This window comes from Mustela nivalis (genome assembly GCF_964662115.1).
Source record: "Mustela nivalis genome assembly, chromosome: 9".
In the NCBI taxonomy this organism is placed as follows: Eukaryota; Metazoa; Chordata; class Mammalia; order Carnivora; family Mustelidae; genus Mustela; species Mustela nivalis.
Window position 1 is genome coordinate 19711425 of NC_139028.1, and position 27072 is coordinate 19738496.

The window sequence follows — 27072 nt, forward strand, 5'->3', positions numbered from 1 at the left end:
AGACATCTGGCTCTGGCACTGGGCCTGGTCTCTGAATTCCAACCTTGCCTCCTGCCATGACACCCCACAAAGCACAGCGTCAGGCTTGCTTGGGAGGACCAGCGTCAGACATGATGTAACCAGCAAGGTTCTGTAGGAAATTAGTGCCCAAGCCCACACTAATCTATGTTGGCTGCAGATGCCGGAGAGCCTGGAGGAGGAGGCCAGGCATGAATCCCGCACCAGACTCATGGAGACGGGACCCTGACCTGGACCCTGACACGGGAGGCTCTACCCTCCTTCAGTCTGTCCCCTCTGTGCTCCAAGGCCTCTTGCCGGGGAATGGAGCATCTAGAAACCATCCTGGGAGCTTCCGTGAGATCATTTTTCTCTTTTTCTTCTCTCCTGAGCCCCCTCCCCACTTTTTTTATTTTTTTATTAACAAGGATGAAAGTAAATGTGAACTCGAAACAATAAGGCACGGAAAATCACAGAAATAACTTAATTAAGTTTTTAAAGATTTCCATGCTTGAATAAATTAGCCTTCCTGCAAATGTCACAACATTCAGAAAAAAAAAAAAAATTGTAATCAATGGAGCACAATGCTTCCCTGCTCTTTATTTAAACGAAAGCTCCATTGGTGCGTTTCCTTTCCCCTGCTCCTCCCCACAGCTGCCCCTCCCCGGCCCCCTTGGTTTCAGGCAAGGGCCCCAGACTCCCAGGCAGGCACGTCAGCAAATTCTGGCTTCTGGCTGCCGGGGAGGGCTGTGGTGGGGGCAGAGGGTGGGGGGACCCAGCAGCGAGATTTTCCTTGGCTAGAGTGAGAGCTTGTGGTTCTGGCTCTCTTTGGAGAGGGAGCAACACCTAATCTTTGAGAGTTGGGGGGTGTCGTAGACTTTGGCCAAAGTGGGGGGTGTCCGGAGATCTTTCCTTCAGAGCCAGGATCGGAGAGTGTTGGGGGGTGGCTAGGCCCCCACACTCCTTCCAATGTCCCCCACCCAGGCCCCTTCCTCTTCTCTGGGCCTGTCAGGGCTGGCAGGAGATCACAGGAGGCAGGGCGAGGGAAAGAGAGGGTGGCGGGAAAGGGGAGGGCCAGGGTGCCCTGCCTGCAGCCCCATGGCCAGATTTCCACCCCGAGGAGGACAGATTGCTGGGGTTAATGAGTACGTGTAGCACGGCCTTGGACTTGAGCAGGGAGTGATGTCATGCTGGCCGCCGGGCCCCGCTCTAATGCAGCTGTCAGGGCCCCGTGGGGAAAACTGGGGGAGAAATACGAGAAGCCTAAAAAGCAGCAAAAGGCCCAGTCAAGTGAAGGGAAATGGAATTACAGTAATGCTGAAAGCAGGCACACTGGAGAATTAAAACACTTTGTTTTGGAACCAGATTCTACTCAACCTGGGTTATTAAATTATTTATTGTTTGCATCTCCAGTAATGGGAGAGAGTAATGGGGGAAGAAATGAGCCGGGGCAGAGACTGTTTTAATTATCAGGCCCATTTGGGTGTCACCCTGGACCTAGCCCAGTGCCCCGGAGCATGGGCCTGAGTGAGGTGGAAACAAGGTGTTTCAAGCTTTCGTGAGATTAATCGGATCCTGGAGAATATCCCGGAGACGCGTGGAATGAGGCTCCTTCAGACTTCCCATGGAGGACGCCAGCCTGCTTCCCAGGGACGGTCCAGGACTCCAAATGGTTCTTTGATGGGAGTCGGTGTTCCTGTTGTTGGACCCCGCTGTGAGTCAAGTCTGCTAGGACCGCTGGGTGTGGAGAGAGGGTGGGGACAGGCCTGCGGGAGGCGGGGCGGGACCCGGGGAGATGGAAGACTCCCCTGCTCCATCCTTTGGCCACTCTTGACCTTTGGGCAGTCCTGGAGTTTGCAGAGGTGGGGCAGTAGTCATCAGGCCGTGCTGGTTTCTGTTGGTTGGAATGGACCGCACCTTGCGGTACACTTTGGACGTGTCACCTTCTGTTTCGTCTTCACGATCACCTACTCAGCAGGGTAGCTGTGCATCATGGTTTGTCCAGGGGCGTTCTGATCTATGCCTGCGGCCTCTGAATCATCGTGAAGGGTGCCCACCCCCCCCAGCTTTCACTCTCAGAAGGGCCCTTCCTTATTTGGCTCACAAGCTGTTCTCCCCATTTTGTCGAAGGGTTGCTAAAGTTTTGGAGCTTTACCCAAGTCCTCCCAGCTGGTAAGTGGCAGACCGGGTTTTGTACCGGCTCCAGACAGAGGCCGAACTCTCAGCCGGCATGCTCTTGATTTTCAAGGCTGGTGGAGAAGAGGAAAAGCAGGGAAATGAGGCAGAAGGGGCGACTGCTGTGATGTTAGCTCTCCTTGGATACCTAGCACAGTCTAATCTGTCTTTAGAGGCTGAGGGGCTCCTAGGGGGAAGCCAGGGGCACCCAGCTTGAGGAAGCAGTTCAAAGATGCCTGGTTAACTCAAGACAGTCAAAGAAGAAAGGCTGCCCTTCGAACTCCGAGCCCCGGGGTAGACTCGCTCTCAGTGCCGATGCCTGGAGAACCCTGCTTGGGACTAAGTGTAGTGCTTAGCCACGAGGTGACCCATCTGCACCAGGCTTTTCTTTAAGTCCAACTTAAGAAGAGCCAGGAATCTGAGCCTCTGGGTCCAGTCCTTGAACTCTGGTCTGAAGCCATGAGAAGCGCAATACCCTGCCTGTAACATACAGAGTCCTGTCCCGTTTGCCATGGAAAGGTTCCCTCAACCCGGCTACTGTCTGTCAAGGGGCTGTGAAAAGTCAGCCCCTGAGAAAAGCAAATTGTTATTACCCTGCAACTGGTTGATATAAAGGGCTGGTCTGGAATGTTTTGCTTCCTTAATTGGAACTGGTCTTTCTTTTCCTGCAAATTTGGGGACTCTCCTGCTATTAATGACCTTTTTGGATCCATGCCCAGGACTTAGAGATATTGTCTTCGGATCCAGGTAATGAAGCCGCTACTGATCCCGAACAAATGGGGGAAGTTATTTAATAATTACTTTGTACTGTCCGTGGGTGACCTTTCCTTCGTCGAGATGAGAAGCACCACCCCCATATGGAAGATTCTGAGATTTTGGGATTGGTTCTCCTGGACGGGATCCATTTTGCTCTCTGCCTTTCTAGAAACATTTGCCGTGTGAAAAGGGGCCCCATGCTACAGCTCGAGAGGGGCAGTGGTTGAGGTGATGGGAGCGGGAACGTTTGCAGACAGGCTAGAAACACAAGTTCTTCCTAGTTTGGGGATGAATGATCAACACCGGGGCCGAAAGTCCTGTGCCCTGGTGAGGCGGGTCCGTGGTTTCTGGAGGTAAAAGCTGTGAAAGCAGAAGTTGGGGAGGAAGTGGGATGCAGAGCCCCCATGCAAACTTAGGCCAGGAGACCAGGCCTTTTCTCCTTTATGCACGTAGAGCGTAAAAGTTCTCGTGCCCAATTCCAGTGTGTGTGTGTGTGTTGGGGCGGGGGGATAAGAGGGTGTTTCCCCACACCACCAAGCAGTTAACTCAGGTCTGACCTATCTACCTGGAGAGAACATCAGATCCCACAGGCCAGGGGCTCAGTCCCATAGGACTGTCTCTCCCCTTCAGACCCCAATGACAAGTTGAGGCTGTTATCTGTGCTCTGACAGACCAGCCACAGACTGGCTGTTCCAGTGACCATCCTCTACCCCTGGTTTGATTGATTTGCTGGAGCAACTCACAGAGCTCGGAGAAGCATTTCATTTACTAGATCACCGGTTTGTGATAAAACAATAGAATTCAGGAACAGCTAGATGGAAGAGATGCGGAGGACGAGGCATAGGGAAAGGGCATGGGGCTTCCAGCCTCTCTCTGCATGTACCCCTCTCCCCAGACCTCCGCATGTCCACCAACCTGGAAGCTCTCTGAACGCACCCTTTTGGGATTTGAATGGAGCTTTCATTTCATGGACTTGATTGTTGACGTCACTGGCCACTGGCAACTGAACTCCATCTCCAGCCCCTCTCCCCTCCCTGAAGCTGCATGGGTGCGTGTGTCGGGGGGAGAATGAGACTGAAGTTTCCAACCCTGTATTCTTGTGTTTGGTTCCCCTGGCAACCAGTCCCCATCCTTCAGTGACTCCAGGGACTGTCCAACAGTTGCCTCATGAACATAAGCCAAACCCCAAGGGCTTTAGGAGCTCTGTGCCAGAAAGCCCATTTCTTATTATAAATCACAGTATCACGCCATGCCACAGGGAGATACCCCCGGTGCCGGGGGGAGAGATGCGGCGACTCTTCAGCCTGAAGAACCGAACACCGTCATGAGTCACGTTCTGTGGAGGATGGAACGGAGAGGCTCAGAGTTCTTCTAGGGAAGAGTTCTCTCCCATGATCTTGAGGGGCCGCTGGAGGGCTTGGTGAGGACCGTCATAGGAGGAGGGACGACGAGGACTGGAGGCTGGGGAAGGAGAGCAGAGGAGTTTGAGCAACCCAGAAAGACGCTGTCACGTGTGGGGAGTATCGTAAAGAACTTGGTAGCGTTCTAGCTCCTCACCTCATTTCGGTGTTTCTTGAACAATATCCTTGCTGAATGGCCACCCAGCTCCTCCTTACCCTTCTCCACAGAGAACTCAGTAACTCAGCCTCCAGTCTGTTTCCAGCCACTTTTATATATTTTTTAATTTGAGATAAAAATATGTTCTATAGCTTTGGCCCATTGACCCTTGTTCTCATTTGTGAGCACTGACTTGTGTTGGTTTCCTTCCTTAGGACTGTCCTGCAAGCTTTGGCACAGCCATGCCCGCCCAGCGCCTTCTGGGTAAACATCCGGTTTCCCCACATGCTCTTCCCGAGCTCCTATTCCAGCTCCCCTCTCCACCCTGGTCACCGTCCTTTGATCAAGACTTGTTTCATTTATCTCTGAATCAGAGACGTGTACAGGATATTCAAGTCTGGTTGGACCACCACAGGGCGGAGCGGGTCTATCTCCTTTTTTCTAATGCCACCCAAGAAAGGGAATTTTCTTCCAGAGGCTGAGGAGGGCAGTCGGAAGAAGACCTCACAATCCTTCCTGAAGAGGAGGCAGGAGAGGCTCAGAGAAACGCTGGTTTTGTTGCCAGAGCGTGGGGGGCCACGGCTTTGGGGGTCCCACACAGCCCCGGCTCGGCCCCGGCCACTGATAAAATCCACAGACAGAGAAAGGAGCAGTGGTGACCCAAGGAAGGGATCTACGTCCGTGAGGCCAACCCTGGGAAAGCAGTGCCCTAGAGTCTCAAAGACTATCTCCAAAGTGCCCAAAATACTCCCAGGTTCACATGAAGAAACTGGGGGACAAAGGTCGGTGGGTACACGTGGGTGGGCAGTGAAGGTCAGAGAGGTCATTGTCTTGGGGTCCGTCGTGCCGGATCTTGCCGGTGTCAGGGGGTCCTGTTGCGTGAGGGGCTGATCTCGCTTCCCATCAGGGGACAGTTTGCCTCCAGCCCTTTCACTTCAGGTAAGAGATTTGGAAAGAAGAATCTCGTCAGTTAGAAAGTACGGACTGACAGACGGAGGTCGCACGGAGGAAGCAAGTGGTGCAGGTGGTTGGGGCCCTTCTTCCTCTTGGATGAGCTGTTGAAACCAGGGCTGGGGTGGCACCCAGGGGGTGAGTGGGAGGGCAGCTTTGGGGAGAGGACTCGGGGAGTCATTCTGAACCTTCTCGTGCTGACCTGGGAATCAGGCAAGTCCTGGGGGCGGTGAGGGGGGCCCCTGCTTTCTGACTGAGTGAGTTCCCTTTGTTCACATCGCCCAGAACAGCCTGGACGCCCGCCCCCATAATGCGTGTCACACAGACAAACCTTTGTTCAGCTTCTGACTCTCTCATTAGGTTCTGAGGGCAACCTGCACTTGACTGTCGCGCGATCCTTATAGCCCATGGTGCCTAGTGCAGAGTAGATGCTCCAGAAAAGTGCAATAGGGAAAAAAATCATAAAGACATAAAATGGTTCCTTTTCTTTCATCCCCCTCACCAGGTCCCCCACTTCCTTCCTTCCTTTCTCTAGGGCATCTCGACAAAGCAATTCCCTTGCACCCTTAACTCCCTTTCCCCATCTCCCTCCCCGGACTCCCCTGGAAAACCCCAAGGACCCCACTTGCTCTGCACCTTCTCGGAAGCAGCTGAGTGTGTTGCTGGAGAAAATCGGCCTCCCCTTGAGGTCGATTGATGGAACTCCGAGGCAGAGACCCCTGACCCCACCCGGCATTGATCTCGTGCAATGTGGTTGCTGCAATCTGTGGGTCCTGTCCGGGGCTTCTCTATCTCTGCTGCCCATTTTAGAGGGTCGTTTTCTTGAGGACATCCATGTGAGTGACTTCTCGGCACCCTGCTCTCTGGATGCAGGCTGGGAAGCATCTCAGGGACTGGCTGATGTGGGACATTTTAATGCTTTCAATCTTGAAGTGGAAAACCTGACTTTGGCGTAAAACCATTATTTGAAACAGAAGTGGAGTGACTTTTGCTGACAGGGTGCTGTGGGCTGGGTCCCTCCACCGAGGCTACTCCAGGGCCTCAGGGCTTCCACAGAGACCTTTTGAAAGAGCTGGTTGAGCTTAAGAAGCTGGTGGTGGGGGTGAGGAGACCGAGGTCCGGAGAGGGAAGAATGACTTGCCCAAGGTCACACAGTAACCCTGGACTCTTTCCCCCAGAGCGGGGCACCTCTCGCTCTCCCAGTGAGGCTTTTTGTGGTCTCCCTAGCCTGCCTGTGGCTCGTGGCAATCAGAGCTCCTCCTACGATCATCTCCTGCTGGGACCCGGCAGGCCAGTTTCCAGGCAGACAGACACGGGGCCTTACAGGGGCCACATTCCTGGGCACACAGAGGCCAGTTAGTTCTCCCACCTCTGTCCTTCCTAGGGATTGAAGCCCAAAGCCTCTTACAAAACTGTCTTCTGAGGGCCCCTTGGCTGTCCTGTTTGTAAAACCATTCACAGGCAGCCTTGCCTTTCATTTCCTTAATCTTAAATTGCATCAAAAAGGGAGAGATTAGAGGTAAAACCTCAATAAAAGACTGAACAAAGCCTTCCCCCACATTGGATTCTCACACCTAGCTTTGCCTCTGCCCCCCTCCCTTTTGTCTGACAGACGGAGTGTATGAACCTCTATTTTTTTTTTTTAAACTTAGATTAAAACACTATTTAGAAAAGGCCCGCAAGTTTGAAGTCACCTCTGGTTCATACATTAAACATCAAATGTACATTAACTGTGAATTATGGTCATGAAAAGTAAATCCTTTAATGCCGTTTTCTGTGTTCCCCGGCTGAAGCTTAGCATTAATGGCCTCTTTGCAGCTCTGTCAATGGGCGGACTTCTCATTCCATGGCTCTCACCGCTGTGGAGGCTTCCCGCTCCCAGCACCTGTAAACATCCAGTTGTGGGAGAAGGAGGCAGGGAAGTCTCAGCTTGGGAGAAGAGCTCCCTGGGTGGCCTGAGAGCCGTTAATCCCCCATGGCTATGCCTCATGTGGGGGCACCCCAAAAGCTCCCTTATGACCCTTCTGGGCTCAGGTGCAATTCCCTTTGCAACCTGGAGGTCTGGGGGGGGGGGTGCTGTCACTGGCAGGTCATGCTCTTGGACTGCTGAGTCATCTGATGCTCCCTGTGGAGCCAGCCAGGGCAAAGAGCATCTATCCTGAATACTCTTAGGAGAAGGACCTTTCCCCCTTGAAAATGGCAGGAGCCCTCCCGCTGTGCGGCAAGGAGGCCAACTACCCCCGAAGACTTTTGCTGCGATTTGATTTAAAGCCCCAGGGGCCAGGAACCTGCCCAAGTTGTGGACATGCCTTAGCAGGCTTCGAGACCAAATGAGAAGAGTCAGAATGAATTCTTTCTTCTCCAACCCACCTTAAGAGACTGGATTGGATAGACACAATGATGCAGAGTGGTATAAAAAGACATTGAATTGCATTTCAGTGTTTATGCACCTTTAAAGTTTGCACTAAATTGCACAAGTTATTTAAATACATTCTTTAATATTTATGCTTTGTTGTTTTAATAAAGACTTCTATTTTTAAATAAAAATGCATAATTAAGTGGAACAGAATATTTTCTTCTTTGATGTACTTAATCACGCCTCTGGGAAGCTTAAGTTGTTCCAATTATAAAGCCCAGACGCTCCTGTCTACAGCATAGCAGGCAGCACTCAGTAGGTCCTCAATAAATATTTAATGATCAGCTATTATATGTCTGACACTGTGTTAAGGTCTGGAGATACAAAGGAGTGAGGGGGAAAAAAAGACATGGTTCCTGCTATAATGGTGCTTGTAATACGATGAGAGAGTCAGCTGTTAGTTACACAAATGAATGCCTGCTTACAAATGAAAGTGTCAGGAGAAATGGGGGCACTGTCTAATGGAAGCTTATGCCACCCCAAACTTGTCCCAGCCAGGTAGAGAGGTGGAGGGCTCCCTGAGGGAGGGGGTGCTCCCCCCAGGTCGTGATGAGATAAGCAGGGGATCTTTGGGTCAAGAGAGAGGGCAAGGGGACCTCGAGCAGAGCAATTGGTGCGAACGAGCCTAGTGGTGGGAGAGCACATGGCGTATTTTCTGGAGCTCAAAAAAGGCGAAGATGATTGGCGAGGTCGTGGCACAAGCTGGGCTCTGGACGAGGGTGTAAGGAGTGGAAATCCAGCCAGGCCCCGCCTGCCATGTGCTAGAACCCAGATGAGCAGCTATATCAGCCCCGGGGTAAAGGCACCTTTCCCCAGTTGGGCTGCCCAGAATGGGGTGCCTTTATCTGATGCCCTCTGAAGTGGCCTAAATGCTAACGTGGCCAGGGGACTAACCACGGCAAGGGAGGGGAGATGTGAGACCAGGTAAGCCTGGAAAGGCAGTCAGGGCCAGATTAGGCAGGCCCTGAAGTCCCTGAGAACAATGAGAAATTAATGGAGGGTTTTAAGTGTGTGATGAACAGATTTGCATTCTGAAAAGATCACTCTGGTTGAAGTGTGGAGTTGTGATTTGAGGGACGTCACAGTGGATGGGGGGGTATGATTTGGGGCAGAAGATCATGAATTTGGTTTTGGACTACTGAATTTGATGTGTCTTGGAGGCATCCTAGCAGAGACATCGGCGGGCGGTGAGCTCAGACAGATTGCGTGTACAGTACATGGTTAGTGGTTGTCATGGCTTCTATGAGTTAGCCACAGGGCATGTAGTAACTTAAGCCATGGGTCACTAAAGGAAGAGAAGGATCCTAACCACGGCCTGGCCGGGGGTGGGGGCGGCTAGTGGAGTCCACCCCCATGGTAAGTCTGGCTCTCAAGTGATGATGTCCCAGGGTCCCAATCAGTGTCCCAGAGGACAAGAAAAAGCTGGTAGATTCAGCTCAGCACAGGGAGACTCCAGGCAAGGTCATAGTAAGATCAGCGGCGACACATTGCTTCTCCTTGGTGCAGGGGCAGTGACTCTCTGAACATCGCAGCTGTGATCTGGGCCGAGGCGCAGAAGAGCAAAAGAGAGTGCAGATTTAGATCTGGACAGAATCCAGCCACTCTCACCAGGAAGAAAGGGTGAGCACTGGTGGAAAAGATTAGTCTCAGTGGGCCTTGAAAAGCCTCACGGGGTTCAGGTCTCAGTTGAGGAAGGGAGACCCATTAATTTACAGGTCCTCATCTGCAGGTGGGATAGGGCACCCAGTTAACACCTGGGCTTGGTCAGAACAGGCTGGGGGATAGGACCGGTGGGAGTGCACAGGTGAAACTTTCAGTACCTATAGGTGGGTGGGCTGGAGATGGCAGGAGCTCAGGGTGAGACCAGGGGCTTCGTGAATATAGACCTATCAGCTGTCATAGACACTGTTTCCTCTCTCCTGCAGGTCACTTGTTAGTCACTCTAGTCACTCTAGCAATTCCATGTGGAGAAACAAGTGTGTGTGTGTGTGTGTGTGTGTGTGTGTGTGTGCGTGCGCGCGCACGCGCGCCCACTTTCTGCTCCTTGCCAGTCTGGGGCAAATTTTGCAGGGATCAAGAAAAAGTTGCAATCACCTAGTTCAGAAAAGACAAGGCCAAGACACAGAATCTTAAGAAGTCACTCAGCCCAGCTCCTTATCCGTTGGGCAGGACTTAAACTCTGCTTATTCCTATTAATAATAATACCAGGCACTCCTCCAAACAATTTATATGAATCAACTAATTTAATTACCACAGTAGCCTCCCCAGACCCCTGAGAGGTCAGTTATCACCAACCACACTCCACAGATAAGGAAACTGACACACAGCTGGGAGGTCAAGCCACTTGGCCAAGGTCACAGAACCCAGTAAGTGTTCAAACCAGGAGTCAAGTCCAGTCAACTGGATGTCTGTATCCTACTGAACACAGTGAGAAAATCTCTACGTTCTCAAGCGCTGTCTTACAGCTGTGGTTTAAAAATCCTCTAAATTCTGGATTCTGGGATTCAGTAGGATCAACCCTGCCTTCCTTTCCTCCTAGACATACTTGCAGGCCTCGTGAGGGGTAACCAAAGATGCAAGATTGTGGGCATGACGATTCTTGATATCTAAGAAGGGAGCCTTGGGGTGGAAGGGCGAGTCACACTGGAGGAAGGTGAGCCTGGCTGTGAAACAGGGGTCTTGGTTCCTTACACCCAAGACCCATGAAACAGCCGGGTCTTGGGTATAAGGCAGCTTCTACCTCTGAGTCCTCACCAATCCCCTTCCCCTGTGCCCAAAAGACAGACATCTCCATGGCATCTGCATTCATTGCTCAAGAAGCAAAAGAAGGTGTGTGTTGCAGCTAACTCTTTAAACAACAATCTTGGGCCTGTAGCCCCTTCTCTGTTCTTTCCAGAAACCTGGCTCCACGGTGGATCACAGAATAGTAACACTTACTGGGAACCGTTTGGAGTGAATGAATAAACTAGTAGCTATGGTTTAAACTATGAGTCAGTTTACAGGTGCATAGCTTAGTCATAACATAGGACTTTGTCTGGCTTAACACCCAGGTCTGCCTTCTTGGTTCCAACTGGGTTCCTTTCAGCCATGCGAGCTGGTCATTTTTTCTACCTTGGTTCCAGAGAGAAACAAAGTTTCCTCTGGGCAGGTTTTTCTCCAGGTCAGAGTCCACTGCGTAGACATACTCCTGGTGTACTTCAGCTTCCGGATCTTTCCTTGTATCCCCATCATGCATTTCCCAAATGCTTATCCTTTCTCTAGCAAGTTAACCATGAGTAACAGTATCTCCTAGTCTGACCTTCAGGTGAAGGTTGAATGGTTTTCCTTTGAGAGCAAACAGGATGCAATTAGGACCAACAGAGGACTTGGGAGAGAGGTCAATTCCTAGGAGGTCATGTTGAAGGACTCAAGTCCATTGGACGATGAGGATGTTTGCCTGTTCTTTTTGTTTTGAATTTGCTGCCTATTTAGAGGGTTGGGATGAAGGATGCAGAGAAAGCAGCTGGCTAGATCCAGTCCTTATTATTATTATTTTTTTTTTAGGAAATATACATAATTACCCATGAAAACTCATGTTTCACAAGTGAGGCAAAATCTGCCTGGCTACTGAGAAACCCTTTCTGGAGCCAAGGGCAAGAGGTCCAAAATGGAAAACAAGACCTACAGTCACCCACTGAAATCTTAATCAGGTTGGAAATCTCGGGCTGTGTTGGCAACACAGATGGTCATTTTCCTTCCAAATCCCCATTTTCATCAGCTCTTAGGTCTTTTCTTTTTTGGATGAACAGGCTCGATCAAAAGATTGAGGGTGGTGAGCTGAGATTACGTATAGTTTGGGATGCGGTGGAGGAGTCTGGTGCTGTTGCCTGAAAGTCAGGGGGAGGAAAGGATTCGTTTGCCCATTAAATGGACAAAACACAAAACACCGTACGATTGTGAAGAGAGACTCCTGAGAAGGTGCTGGGAACATCCCTCTGAGTTTCTCCCTTCTTTCCTGCCATGCCCCAAACCCAGCAACGCTTGTGAGCTCAAGAAAGAAACAAAGAGAATCCCTTCTTCCTCTTTTTCTCCCCAGAAAGGCTTTTCTTAAAAAAAAAAAAAAGAAAGAAAGAAAGAAAAAAAAAAAGAAAGAAAGAAAACAAAATACACCAAAAAAGCTATTCTAAAATGGAGAGAAACTAAAATGGAAATGAAGAAAATACAAAAAATGCTTACGCATATGTAAGCTTAAAATATAGGTATTCGTGCACTAAATCAGGCCAGTTACAGAGCAGGGAAGCCCAGCTTCTTTCCATCCCGTCTTTTTTTTTTTTTTTTTTTTTTTAAGATTTACATATTTATTTGGGAGAGAGAGAGTGGGCATGTGAGTGGGGGGAGGGGTAGGAGGAAAGGGAGACACCCCCACCCCCACCTCCGCCAGTGCAAAGCCTGATGCTGGGCTTGATCCCACCATCCTAAGATCATGACCTGAGCTGAAATCAAGAGTTGAATGCTCAGTGAACTGAGCCACCCAGGTCCCCTCCATCCCTTGTCTTAGGAGTATGCCCAGAGTCCCTCTTTTTTGGTTCTAGAGCGTTTCCCTTCCTGTTGTGGGGATGAAGTTCTTGTCTGGTAAATGTCTGGAAGGCTCTTTGAGCTCAAATGAATAGGTAAGCTGCTGGCTCCTCCCCAAGAACAGGGGACAGCTAGCTTTAACTTTCCCCAGGACCCACCCCCCCCTTGCATGAGTGGGTGTGGATAGTCTGGACCCACCATCTGCTCTTCAGGGAGGGGCCAAAGGGCTTTCTTCCTAGGGACCCTCCACAAATTCTGGCAAATGCACTGTAGAACAAAACAGTTCTGTAGAACACTGTAGAACACTGCAAAACAAAACAAGAGAAAGTTGGAGCTCATGCTGCTAGCTCGGTTTATTTCAGCATTTCCTTTTCTGCAGGCATCAGGTACATTACAGACAGGGAAATTGGGTTTCAGAAATAGCACCTGTCGGAGACCGGCAGGCACCACTCCCCACCCCCGCCCGCACCAAATGGTCTTAATTAACTTTGGACACTTCCCGCGCCTCACACTTTATTTCTGAATGTTATTGAAAGTTGTCAGAACTTGTCTCACTTTTTTCTTTTATTATTAATGTGTAAATACAATGCCTCAGGAGTGTTACTAAAACACAGAATCTAATCCCAGGAGATTAATTTATGAACGCAGCATAGGGTGAAGTCGAGTCCTAGTGGCTGCAAATTGATGTGGGTACCAGCCACAAACAGGAGCCTCTCCAAACCCACGGGGATCCGGGAGGCCAAGGGGGCTGGAGGCAAGCGGCGATGAGGAGGGGAGCTGATTTCTGCTGCTCCAGGATGCAGGACCTCGGGTTTCTCTTGGTGGGGAGGAGACGAGGGAGGCCATCTTTCTTTCCTGATGGGACAGTGTCCCTCGAAAGTCTGTCCATTCATTAGCCAAATCCATGGGCATTTATTGAGTGTTTATCATACTAAGCACAGTTCCACGGGGATCAAAACAAGAAAAGCAATAGATACGGCTTGTGATGGTTTTACCTTCCTTGGGGGAGTCAGACACAGGCATGAGAAACTACTGGAAACTGAGCCAGATGCTTAGCAAGCACGGGATTGTGTCCAGCAGGTGTCAAATGCTTAGGTTCTGTGGGGAGGAGAGTCAGTGTGGACTGGAGTGATCAGGAGAATTCCCCAGGAGGAAAGGGTTGCCGAGGTGGGGTACCTAACCTCAAGTCTAAGGGAGGGGGCTGATGACGGGGTGCCCAGCGTCCTTTCTTAAGGGCACAGGAGATGTGTCCAACAGGAGTCCCAGGACTATCTCTATGTCCTCAGAGTTGCTGAGGCCAGGCAGCCTGGCAAGGAGATGGGAGACTGCACCTGCTTAGAAGCTGTGCTCTACACAAACTTGAGAAAACATCAGTCCATCCTTATCTGGAGGAGCAGCTAGGCACTCTGGCCAGGTATCACAGTTCTCTATCTAGCCCCCAGGGATTCTGAGCACTGAGGAGGCCGCCTTTGGGATTTGAGAAGTGGTTCTTGCAGGGGAAGCAGAAGAGGTCTCTGCCTGCTGCCAAGGGGAGGAGCTGGGGCAGGGGTTACCAGCGGCTTTGAGGGTCCACTTGAGCAAGCTGGCAGACTGGAATGGGGCAGCTGAGGGGGAGCAGCGGGGCTTTCCATTCTGGGGTTCCTGATAATCCCTGTCTCTTTGGGGACCAGGAACAAGGGGGAACACCTGTGCGGAGGGCTGAGGTTCAGCTTCTGTTGGCTCCCAGAGTATGCTGGGAGTACCCCCTCCCCTCTCCCTGGGTCCCCTCCCACCGGAAGGCCAGGCTGCCACAGGGCTGCGGACCCCTCCGCGGACCCCCCCACCCCACCCCCGTGGACTCCTCGGTGCTCTCTGGGGAGCAGGTGTGTGTGTGTATGTGTTCGTGCAAAGGGGGACCCCTCCAGGGGCTCCAGGCAGACCGGGCAGGGCCTAGGCCGGCTGGGGCTCTTCCCGCCCTCTGTCCTCCACCCTCCTACCTCCTCCATCGCAGGCGCCAGCGCAGAAGGCGGCGGGAGCTGAGTGCTCCCTCGGGCGGAAAGCAAGACCCGAGGGGCGCGGCGGTGGCACTGGTGGGGGCCTCCAGGGTAGGCACGCTGGCGGGGTCGGATGGTGGCGGCAGCGACGGCGGGCCGTGGCGGCCACCCGGGAATCGGAAGCTCCGAGGGGGACCGGGCAGCCCCGCGCTCCTCTTGGCACTGGCGCTCCCTCTAACCTTCCTTTTTTTTCCGTGAATCTCTTTCTCCCTGGGCAAGGTCCGTGGAGACAGCTTCCGCCCAGCGGGCAGCTCCCCGCCGGCCCCCGCAGCCCCGGCTGCCAGGCCTGGCGGGGACGAGCAGGGGCCCTCTCAGGGGGGCCGGCGGGGAAAGGTTGGCGAGGCCCAGGTGGAGGGCACGAGGACCTGAATGCAGCGCTCTAGAAATTCAGAAGCCAAGGAAGGGGATGCTCAGCCCACATCTTTAGCAAGTCCTGTATTTTAGTCCGCGTTTCTGCCCGGGTGGAGGTGGCTCTGAGTAGGTAGGGTCTCCTCACCGCGCAGGGCTCAGAGCCCAGGCTGGGGAACTCGGGACTTTGGAGAAATGTCAGGCCACAGCGCGGGCCTGCTGCTCTCTGCTCTCACCAATCACCTGCTGGGCACCTGCTCCCAGACAGGACACCCCACCCAGCATAGAAGTGCCTCCCAGACCACCGCCCTGCCCAAGGGCCGATGGCCCATGCCCTCCAGGCTGGTGGGAGTAGCCGGAGGCAGGGGACCCAGGAAGGACAATGCAGAGCACATAGTAGGTGCTCAGAAAACTTGGAAGGGCAAGATGCACACAGATTAGGCGGAGCCCTTCGCCTGGTAGTGGCTGGGGAGATGAGATTCAGAGCAGGGGTCAGACCTTGAGCCAGGGAGACAGAGGTCGTGGCCCTGGCAGCTCAGCCCCATTAGCGGGGCTGGTGGGAGGCGGCCAGCGCTTTCCAGGGCTCAGACAAGGCCGGCGATTGAAGAAGGGCTGCTCTTTGGAGCTGCTGCCAAACTAATCTCAGGCCTTCAGTCTCAGCCCACTCTCTGGCTCTGCCCTTCTAGAGGAGGCCCTCTGCCCCCTCCTGGGGGCTCGGATTAACCCCTAAAAGCTGAGTCTTGTTTGCAGAGCTTTCTCCGAAGCTGGGGTAGCCTCCAGAGTCCCCTGTTCTTGCTGCTTGTTGACTAGGGGATCCGTGAGGTCAGATGGTATTGGCAGCGGTTCAGCCCCTGGCCCTGGACACATACTCAGCCTGGGAGTCCGCCAGGAAGTCTCACATGGCCCAGCCTGGCAGTCCCGCCTTCCCCAGCCAGGCAGGCAAGGCCACAGTCCCCCAGGCCTTTTCCTACGGGCTCAGCCCTGCCCAGGTTCAGAGCCTGCCTTGAGCAAGCTAAGTAGGTACCAGCTTCTCTGTCTTCCTGGTAGGGGCTGTGCTATGCTTGGAGGTCTGCCCACAGATTGGGGGCCAACACCCTTCCTTTAATCATTACTAAAGTGACCCCATTCACATCACTGGCATCTTGGCTGCCTCAGTTGCCCAAACAGCACGCCTGCCCCCGAGCTCCGGTTTCACCTGAATTAAGTGTTGGTTCTGGGCCCTTCTCTGGCCCCTCCCCAGCCCCACCCCCGGGAACTGGGCTGATGCCCCTGGGACCGAGCTCTGACCGGGCTGACCATTCAGAACCACAACTGTACTGTCTCTCAAACTTTGAGGGTCTCTGCTGCCAACTCCCCACTAGTCTAGCCTCCTGCTTCCTCACGGGTACCAGCCACAGCCTGAATCATGCCCAGGTCCCCCCCCCACACACACAACCACCATGCTCACAGGCTTGGGCTCCTCCTATATTCTGTCACTCACCTGCATCATCTCTGCATCTACTCCAGCTTGCTAGAGAACAAGGAATGGCAGAGAGTCCTGCTTTCCTTTCTCTACTCGTGTGGATTTTGTAGGAGTGCCTAGCTTTCTACCCCTCTTATGGGTGAGGACCTGCTTTTCCTTTTTAAAAAAATTGTTACTATTTTACTTTTATTTGTTTGACTCAGAGAGAGAGAGAGAGGGAGAGAGAGAGACAGAGAGAGAGCACACAAGTAGGGGGAGCAGCAGAGGCAGAGGGGGAAGCAGGCTCTCTGCCGAGCAGGGAGCCCGATGCGGGGCTCCATCCCAGGACCCCGGGATCATGACCTGAGTCAAAGGCAGACGCTTAACCGACTGAGCCACCCACACACCCCAAGAGAACCTGCCTTTCTTGTAGCCCTGACAGACGAGGCTCTTTTTTTGAGGTGATTGTGAGTGACATCGAGGGTAGCTATCCTGATCAAGTGGGCACTTTCTTTGAGCCAGACATTGTTCTGAGTACCAAGATTAACACAGATGAAAAGATAAGGTCCTACCTGCTCCCAGAGATTTCCTTTGTGGTGGGGAACCAGGAAAACCATCAGAGAGGTGATGTGAGAGAAGCCCTCACAGAGGCTGACTCCAGCAGAAGAGGAAGGTTCTGGGAACATCGTGCCTTAGAGCTCAGCAGGTGTGCTGGGCTCTGCCCAAGTGGGGGAATGGTCAGGGGCAGGGAGGTGACGGAGCTGGACAAGGGGAGGGAGTGTGGGTTTGAAAGTTCCTCCTGAGTAAATAGATTTCCCTTTGTGTGCATGGTCCTGTGTGGCGTGTATAAGTGACAGAGACCTGGAGTCAAGAATTCTAACACAGGATGTGTGTGGAAAAGTACAGTAAAGGGGACAACTGATATATTACTAATACATGGTCCTGGAGCTTCCCTATAGGACACATTACTCTCCCACTCACCCTTGCGCGTGGGGTGGATGCTTGGTTGGTTGGTTCTATGGTCTGGATGGTTCTATGTTTGGTTACTTAGCATCCTTTCTGCCTCCCTTTCTTTCCTTTTTTTTTTTTTTTGGTAATGGCACTATAAATTTCTTTTGGAGAAACATCTTCCATGTACCTGTCAGTGCCTTGACTTACGTAGGGCGCTCCTACCCCCCACCCCCTTATTCCTCACCCCCAGGTGGACTTGGAGACACAGGGTTAAACCTGTGATCACGTTTCTAGTTGGAGACATGGTGATTGATTCAAGGATGACCCAGGTCACCCCGTGAGTGTCCAGCGGGGGACTTAGGTGAATTTGGTGGAGGAGAAGAGTAGCCCCTTCTCTGCTGGCCTGGGGATAGGGATGGCGTGGTCCTGTAGCCCCTGTGCCATTTACTGCCCCCAGATCCTGCATGCAACGGAGTCGGGCGGTGGAGAGCGTAGCCAAAGGACAGCCTCAGACAAACTCTGTCCTGGAAACAGTTGCCTGAGTCACCTTCTAGGTGGCTAACACCAGGCTTAGCTCTGGACTTGTCAGTTACATAATCCAATAAATTCCCTCTTTATTTAGGAATTTTGGCAGTGGACTTGCTCAGTTGTAAGATGTAGCCAAAAGGGAAGTAACTGATGCGTGTTTATGGAGTCCCTTCTCTGCGCAAAGCACTGTGTTCCATGCTTTTAATTGTAGCCCCTGATTTGATAGGTGGCGAGCACCGTCTCTGTCTTTCCCACAAGGAATCTGAGGCTCCGATGGGTCTAGACTCTGGAAATTGGGGCGTTTACTCAGGGACAAAAATTGAGGAAGATCGGACAGGGTCTTAAAGGGCCCAAGCTTTCATTGGAAAAAAAAAAAAAAAAATTAAGTCTCAGTCAGGAAAAAAAAAAAAAAGAGAGAAAGAAAAGAAAAGAAACTTCAAATATGTCCCCCCTTCTAGAAACTCAGTTCCTTTCTTCCCGCTGTTCTCAAGGCTTCTGGGCTTCTCAGGGTGTGGGAAGAGGCTAGACTCATATTGCAGGCAGATATACAAATTCTGTGGGCGGGTGGGTTGGTGGTCGAGTTGGCAAAGCTCGTTATTTCTGCAAGACATCAGCGTAGGGAGACGCTGGGTCACCAAGCCGGGTGAGGGGCCATTGCACAAGGACGGCGAGCTGCCCAGAGCCATCGAACCAGCCCGGGGAGCCTGCTGTGGGTTCTGGCTTGAGCGGGAGAGACTCCTCATTCAGCTCTCCACCTGCCCTGGCCAGGCCCGGGGATGCTCTGGGCAGGGGAGAGTTAACGGCCAACCTCCTTCAGCAGAGAAAAAGGCTTCAGTAACAAAACCCAACAGCACGGAGGGAAGAGACGCAAGTTACCAGCCACAGAAGCTTAAAAAGGAACCCACCCACAGCTCCCGCTACAAATGCTTTTAGCCACATGTTAAATCTCCCCTCTAATGGCACCCCTGTTAAACGAGATATGTCACCCGACCTGAGGAGGCTGACTTGAAAGGCAAATAGTTGGAAGTGATTCCACACGTTATTAGTGAAAGCTGTTCTCACATTTCCGGCAAAAATAATGGAACAGAGGTCTGAAGAGATGACTAATACCTCCCCATTACTGACCCGAGGCCGGGCCTTACATCGTAATCCTGGCCACTGGGCTGCCCCTTCAAGCATATTTTTTGGTGCTTGTCCTCTGGGTGCTTTCTGCTGGGTGGCTCTATCTGCGTTCACCTTGGCGGCCGTCCGGCCCCGTTGGAACGAGGAGGCTTTCCCCCATGGGGCAGCTCTCATCACCGAACGGGCAGGTGGGGAAGGGCAGGGGCTGCCCAGGGCACCAGTGGCCTGACCCCGCGCTTGGGGCTGCTCCCCTGCGTCACAGAAATGCTCCACCTCCAACTTGTCCCAGACACGCCGGCATCCATCCTGATCCTGGTTTCATCCGGGATTCTGTCATCTTCTTTAATAGCGTTTCTGGGCGTTTTAGAGGCCTTCCTGTCGGGAAATTCTTTGGGTTTAATCTTAAAGCTCCCCTATTAAAACGTTAGCCTGTGTCTCCTTTTTTCTGCCTTCAATAGCATAGAAGAATATGAGCCTTAGAGACTTTAAAGGGAGAATTTAACAAGAGCCAACATTTCTGAGGGCTGGCTGTGTGCCAGGCACCGTGTTGGGGGCCTTACAATGCCTTCCTGAGTCCCTTAATGTGCACACAGACTTGGCCGTGTCCTGGGTCACCGGTGACCTTGATGTCGGTGTGCCTGTCTAATGGACGTTTTTCACTTCTTGATTCCTTTAACCTCTCAGTCATAGTCAACCCTCCTGACCACTGTCTCCAGGTAAAACCCCCTCCTTTCCTGTTCTCTGTGATACTGTGCTCATCCAGAGTCGTTTCTCCCATCCGGGTGCTTCTTTCTCCTTTCCTTTGTTGGCACATTCCCCACCCCCCCCCCCAACCCCTGCCACCTCTGCGATGGAGTTCCCCAGGCAGTGGCCCTCGTTTCTTCTAACTCTCAATTCTCTCCAAAGATGGCCTTCCCCATGCCAGTGGCTTCCTCACGAATGTCCTTTTTTGGACCCTCCAGACCTGAATTTCCACTTTGCTCTTTCAAAGTTGCGTCTGACTCAGCATTTTCAAAATTGAATTCATCATCTTCCCTCTCCATCTTGGCCCCTTCCACAGTTCTCTTTCTCTAGGTTTTTCCATTTGCACGAACCAGAAACCTGGAGGCCTTCCCTTGTCTCTTCAACCCTCATCCAACTGGTCACCCAGTTCTTGCAGATCTCATGTCCTAATTATTTCTAGAAGGCACCTTTCTCTCCTCCTCTGGCACCACCCCAAGTCTCGGAAAAGTGCCGTCCCTTTTCCCTTTCCCTTTTCCGTTTCTGCTGGGGACAGCTCCCTAGCTCCCCACACCCGGGCTGGCCCCTCCAGTCCGTTCACCCTCTAGTCCAAGATTTTCCCTGCTGCCTCAAGTCCCCTCTGTCTTGCGGTCTGTCCGCAGCTCATCTTTGCGAGCCTCCGACCCCCTCCGTGCAGATTTCCAGGACCGTCTGATCGATAAAGGAAAGGCCTGGAAGGTCGGCCAGGCCTGGAGAAAGAGAGCGTGGGAATAATAGGCCACGTACACTCCCCTTCTCCTCCGTACCTCTCACCGGGGTCTTTTGTCACCCTGGGTCTATGGTCCTCAGAGAACGATGCCGGCAGCCAAATTCTCCTTTTTTGGCAAAAGCTTGACTCCTTTCGTGGAATCTAACCCAGTGTATTTTTTCTCTTTAGAGCATTTACCTTCTCGTATATAAATACTGGCCATTGGGGTTGGAGCTTGCGTTCGGCGTACGGGAGTGGTGACAGCTGCGAAAGTGGGTTTATTTTTAAATAAAAATTGGAAAGTTACGAGGCTCCTGAGGTTTTCTGCATTTTTATTTTTTATTCAAAAGGAAAAAAGAGGGGGGCAGGGGAGGAAAAAAAGGATGAGGGGGAAACAGCGCAACAGCGCCTGTATCTGTACCGCTACTTTTCCCGACTCCCTGTTTTCCATCTCCTAGGCCCCCTTCCCTTCCCTGGCATTTGGCATCTCTGTAAAGAAAGGCAAGGAGTGATTACTTCTAAGAAGGGAGTGGGGGATCCGTTCAAGCCAAGCATTAGGCATGCAGCCCCTGAGCAAGTCGAATGCATGGTAAAATATTACCTTAATAACATACTCACAGAGAGCTATGTGTAAATGCTAACAGCTGCTTTTGTGATGGCCGTGTTATAAATGATTGCAGCCCTGATCATTAATAATGCATCTGAACAATAACAACTTGGTTCCAAGGAAGGAGTACAGCCTTTCATTTCTTCCTGGCATGCGAATTTACTCTTGCCATTGTGTGAAGTGACTGGGCGCTCCGAAAGCCGGCCCGCCCTGGGAGGGGGCGCGGGAGGGAGGGGGGAGCACTTTGGCCCATTCCTGCCCCTCCTCCCCGAGCCAGATGCCACGGGGCTTCCGAAGGCCACTCTAGAGCTTGTGCTTTGCCCACTGCGTTGACCTTCCGGCTAGCCTGTGCCCTCTAAGCCTCTCCACCCGCCCTGGGATGTCAGGCATTAGGAATCGGCCACTCTGGTTCTGGCTTAAGGGTGGACCCTGAGAGTTGGCAGGAGCCTGGAAGCGTCTCAGCCATCGGTGTTGGTTATCAAGAAGTGCTACTCTCCTCTCGAACATCTGAGGCTTTTGCTCTGTCTGAAACACAAAGTCCAAACTCTTCAGGACATCACATGAGGAAGTCTAGCTTCCAAACCTTGAACACATCCCTCCCTGTCATTCTTTTTTTTTCTTTTTTAAAGATTTTATTTATTTAATCAAAGAGAGAGGGGGAGAGAGCAAGCACAGGCAGACAGAATGGCAGGCAGAAGCAGAGGGAGAAGCAGGCTCCCTGCCGAACAAGGAGTCCGATGTGGGACTCGATCCCAGGACGCTGGGATCATGACCTGAGCCGAAGGCAGCTGCTTAACCAACTGAGCCACCCAGGCGTCCCCCTCCCTGTCATTCTTACTCTACACTCTGCTCTCACTGCTCCCAGCTTCTCAGGGGTCCACACACAGACTACGCTGCTGATGGCCTTTGTGTCTTGACATAGACTCTTCTCTCCACTCTGTGTACAGAACTCCTACTCATCCTTCAAGACCTTGGTCAAATATGCCCCTTCCTCGAACTCCCCAAGGGCAGAGTTAGTTTTCCCTCCCTCTGTGAGCTCATCTCTTTGGGAACATTTCACATATGCCACAACCCCAGCATTAATCATACTGTACACCGTCATCCTTTATTTTTATATTGGTTCTCTCTCTGGGATTTGAGCTTATTAAGGCCAAGAAGTATGTGTTAGTATTCTTTATGTCTCCATTTGCGAGCACAGTGCTCAGGAATCATTAAATATTCAATAAATGTTGCACACACAAAAAATGAACCACCATTCAATAAATACTTTTCTGTTTTCTTATGTTGGATGATATTCTGGGACTCCGGATTCTGAGCGGGCCTCAAACACCGTGGGGAAGACTCGTTCCCGCTCACTGGGGGTTCCCGCTCACTGGGGTTCCCCCTCGGAGCACTGTGGTCCTGGGCTGTGGCTTCCCAAAGACATCTAGCAGCTCCTTGTATCCGTGCGAATGGAGCCCGCTGGCCTCCCCGTTTCCCACGCTGACTCATACCACGGTCCGGTCCGTCTCTGCCTGCGCCCTCGAGGCATGACTTGCTGCTACAGCTGCTTTGCTCCCTGCATCCCCATCTCTCCCCTGGGACTTAAAGTTCGCCCAATTCACTGTCCTGAGAAGGGCCTCAGTATCTCGTAGATGGGCACCTTGGGGAAGCTGCAGGTACACAGACCCACACCGACTCGCTTCGGCATGCCTTTGCTGCAGGGCCGACCTCTATCATTGTTCCTGGCTCCCCTTCCTGTATATTCTGGTTTCAAGTGCTGGTCTGGCCCAGAGGTTTTTCTTTAGTTTCCTTGATCATTGGGAAAGTAAGATTCTTTTACTCTGGCCCTTACGTTCACTCCTCCGCACAGCCATCTGAATCCACCTGTACTCGCTGGGCATGGGGACCTCCGCTCTGGGATGAATGAGACCCTCTTCTCCGGATAGGGAGACCCCATGATCAGTTCCCTGAAAGCACCCCTGTTTTAACTATTCTTCCTGCTCTAAAAGCTTTTTCTTGCTTTCTGCCTTTTATGACCACACTCTAAAACCACTCTCATCTCTTCCTGTTCTAAAACTTCATCATCGTTTCTGAATCCATGTTTTCTCTACGAGTCTTAATTTTTTACAGCTCTGACCTCGGAGCACCACTTACTGCATCTGTTGTTTCTGGCCCGCTTTCCATCAGAACTGCCAATCCCAGGACTCATCTTCCAGACTAATCTCTCTCCTTAGAATTAAAAAAAAAAAAAAAGAAAAAAAGAATGATCAGAAGACATTTGCACACCCCTAGATTTCATGAATTTTTGTTATTTATTTATAACTTGCCTTCTTACAAAAAGGTCTGGAAAATATTCACCAAGAGGCAAACAATATGGGAAGATAAAGCAAACGAAAGAAAAGTGTTTCTGGTTTTTATTTTTAAAGAAAAGGCATGAGGTGACGAGGTTAGGAGAAAGCTGTGAATGAGGCTCACTGTGGACGTCATGAAGTCCTATCTACCAGCTGGTGGAGGCCATGGAGTTCGCCATAGGCCATCCCATGGTCAATGCAAAAGAGGAATGGGTCACTTACAAAATCCAGTAGCCAGGAGGAAACACACACACACACACACACACACACACACACACACACACACATCTAAAAATTTCTCATGAAAATTACAAATATTTAAGGTACAAAGACTGGAGCAGAACTTATGATAAAGCTCAGGCTATGTTCTTCTAACCAAACAGGTTCTCCCCAGCCATCTTTGACCAAGCTCCAATGAACACTCTTTGTGCAAGTTTGTTCTTATTAAAAAGTTGGGCACACTTTCATTTCGTGGGAACGTTGAGAGAATATTCAAGCAACACACCGATGTTTGAACTTGGTGCTCTTGGAGCTTCCTTTCAACTTGACTTCTTGGTGTGCTAATGGCTATGAAGCCTGATACGATGTGGTCCCTTCCCTCAGGGACCTTACACTTTACTTGGGTCGCTGGTCACAGATGTGAGTGCACAGGAGGGTCCCTGGGATGTGTGCTGAAACTGTAGGCTCCCTGGGCAGGGCTCCAGAGCCTGCATGTTTAATAAGCATAGTTATAATTCTGACATAGCTGCTCCAGGTAAGTACCATGATGACGGGGGATTGAAGCACTGATAGACAGTATAAGACATCATGTACTAGGTTGTCCCAAAATGCTGAAAACAAAGCATTATCAGGAGTCATTTTCGGCAGGCGTGTTAAGAGAAGGAGATGGTAGTAGTGTTTGAGCTGAGCTCTGAGCCATGAGTAAGAACGAGCACAGGAAAAATGGGGAGACTTGCAGGCAGAGCAAAGAGATGAGGGGAAAACTCGGAGGAGGAAAAGCACAACGCCTGTTTAAGAAAAACCAAATAGATCAGATTGGCTGGAATATAAGGTCCATGTAGAGGAAATAGTAGGGGCTAGGGCCAGAAAGGTAGGTTGGGGACAAATTACAAAGGGCTTTGAATACCAGACTGATGAGTATGAGCTTTACTCAGTAGGCAATGGGGAGCCATTGAAGGCTGTAGAGTCCCACAGTGATGTGATCCAAGTAGTATTTGATGAAGATTAGTTTGGCTGAAGCATATAGAATGGAGTAAAGGGCAGGAAGACTACACAGGATTGAGTACATAGAAGGCACCTTATAAATGCTCTTTGAATAAAATGTTTGAATAGAGCAAGCAAGGGACTGTTGCAAAAGTCTAGGTGCAAGGTGGTAGAGACCTTAAGGGACTAACAATGACAAGTAAAGTGCAAGGGAAGAATGCTGTGACATTAATAAGGAAGAAGTTATGGACCAGGGTGACCCGCCATGCAGGGCGAAGGAAAAGAAAAAAAGAGTCATCGTTTGCTCTGAAGCTTGGAGCCTGAGCTCCTGGGAGAGTTTTGGATCCCCTCCCTGCACCAGAAAGTCAGAGGAGGCCTTGGGTGAAGGAGCAGATGATGGCTTTTTGGATTAGGGATGTGAACTGGAGCTTGTGAAAGGGACGAGGGCTAGGAATTCTGCTCCAGGGAGAGGGGACTTCTGGAGGAATGTGAGATGTAGAATCTTGAACAACGCCCCTACTCCAGTGTTGGGAGAGGAAAAACAAGCCATCCTAGGAGACAAGGAACGGTCGTAGACGTGCAGGGACCGAGCTAGGACAGGGTCTGGAATTCAAGCGAGGGCAGCGTGTTCAGAAGAAAAGCACTGAGGACAGTGCTCTGGGCTGCAGACAGGTGGGGAGGCAGAGCTGAGCGCACTTTGGGATTTAGTGCTTGGGTTGTCAACGGTTACCCTTGGAAAGAGAAGTTTCAATGAGCAACTGAAATGAGGAGTTTCAGCTCCATTTGCCAGGCCCCAGATTAGACCAGGGGTCTTCAATCCATAGACATACTTTCAGAGTTTCTCTCTCTTTTTTCTTTTCTTTTTTCAACCCCGAAATTCCACTCATTCCTTCCATTGCCGGCTCCTGGCTAGACCTATCTGCTCCCTCCTCCAATTCCATATGGCACAAGAGGACCCTTAAGATGCAATTGGCCTTTGGTAAACCCTCAATGGCCATGAAATTCCAAAACCCAAAGAATGGAAGCAGATGCATCCCAGAATCAGTTTCTTCTAGGCCAGCTGCCTGCTGTCCTTCTGGCCTGGTTCCCTTTATACCCATGCCCTGAATTCAATGCCAATTTCAACAGCTTGTTTAAAGTTTGACATTCGGCTATATAGTTATCTCTCCATATCTATCAGGACTTTTCGGTTGCAAGTAACAGAAACAGCTTGAATTATCTTTTATTAGCAAAGGAAATTTTCTCGGCACGTGTCATTGGGAAGTTCAGCGATTACTAGATTAAGGAACCAGATGATGTCATTGGGATTCTTTCTCTCTGTAGCTGCATTCTGCACGTCTCTGCTGGGCTTCATTGTTTCCTCCTGCAAAGAGGCCTTCTCCAGGTGACTGGGAAGGCCTATCTCTGCAGCGTCCCCTGACAATGCCTGGAAAAATTCCCCGGGAGAAGAATTTCTGACTAGCCAGACGCGGCCCCATGTCCATCCTTGGACCATCGCTGGGGCTAAGAGCATGAGGAAAAATGATTGGCTGGTCCTGGATGGCCTGCCATCCCTGTCCCCTAGGAGCTATCAGCATCCCCTTAGAAGTGCATGACTGATACGGCCAAGAAGTGGGTTCCCAAAGGAAGGAGGGATAGGAACGGTGGTGAGGGTCAGTTCAAAACGATCGCTGTCCAATTATACTCCAACTGCTTGGCTTACAGTTTCTCTGTCATTCTAGCAAGACTGTGCCTGTGTGTCTCAGACTCCCATCGCTGCCTCAATTAGTGGGCTGAGAGCTAAAGGAAGCAGAAAACCAAACCCCCCGCTTCCCCCGCCACCGCCCACCTCTCGGGGCTCACTTTGTGACAGCCATCACCCACCTGGGCAGGTGTCTCCTGGTTTCCAGAGGCCCCAGGCTGGGGTGGCAGGGGAGCCTTAGATCAGGGCAGTGATGAGTTGGCTGAGGCGTGTGGGAGCAGAGGCAGAGTCCGCCCCGGGTGCTGAGCCAGGCGAGATAAAGGTGCTGTAGGGCAGGAGCCCGAGGGCAGATTGCCCACTTGCTGCCTGAATCCGCAGGAGGACTCGGTGCTTTCTGAGGGCCTGCGTTGACTTGCTCTGTGACCTTAGGCTAGACACTTAATTGCTCAGGGCTGCTTCCCCTCACTCTCCCATCCTGCAAGCAGAAATACTGATGTGACTGCACAGGCAGAAGCCGCATCTTCCTGGGGAATGGTGGGGCGGGGGGCGGTGTCACTTTGGGGCTTGGGGCTATGGAAAATGGTTTCTCGTCCATGCTGCACCCCTAGAAGCTGCTTGGCTCCCCAATCTGATTGGCAGAAAGCAGGTCTCTGAAGGTCTTTGACTTCAGATTTTCTGATTTCCACCTCCTGGTCCATATGGTGCTTGGGAAATGGATGACTATTCTTCCACTGGTAGTTGAGAGTAGGTGTGTGGTTTTCAAGGTGCCCACAAGCATCTGCTCTTGGAGCTGGGATTTCTAGTGCCACAGAGGCCCTAGTGAGGTGCAGGTTCTGCTTCCCTGGCTCCCTCCTGTCTGGGTTCAGTCCCGGGACCAATCACTTGATGCACTCAAGGAGGAGTCACACAGCATAGAACCATCGGCCTGCATGTCAGGGAGAGAGGCAGGAC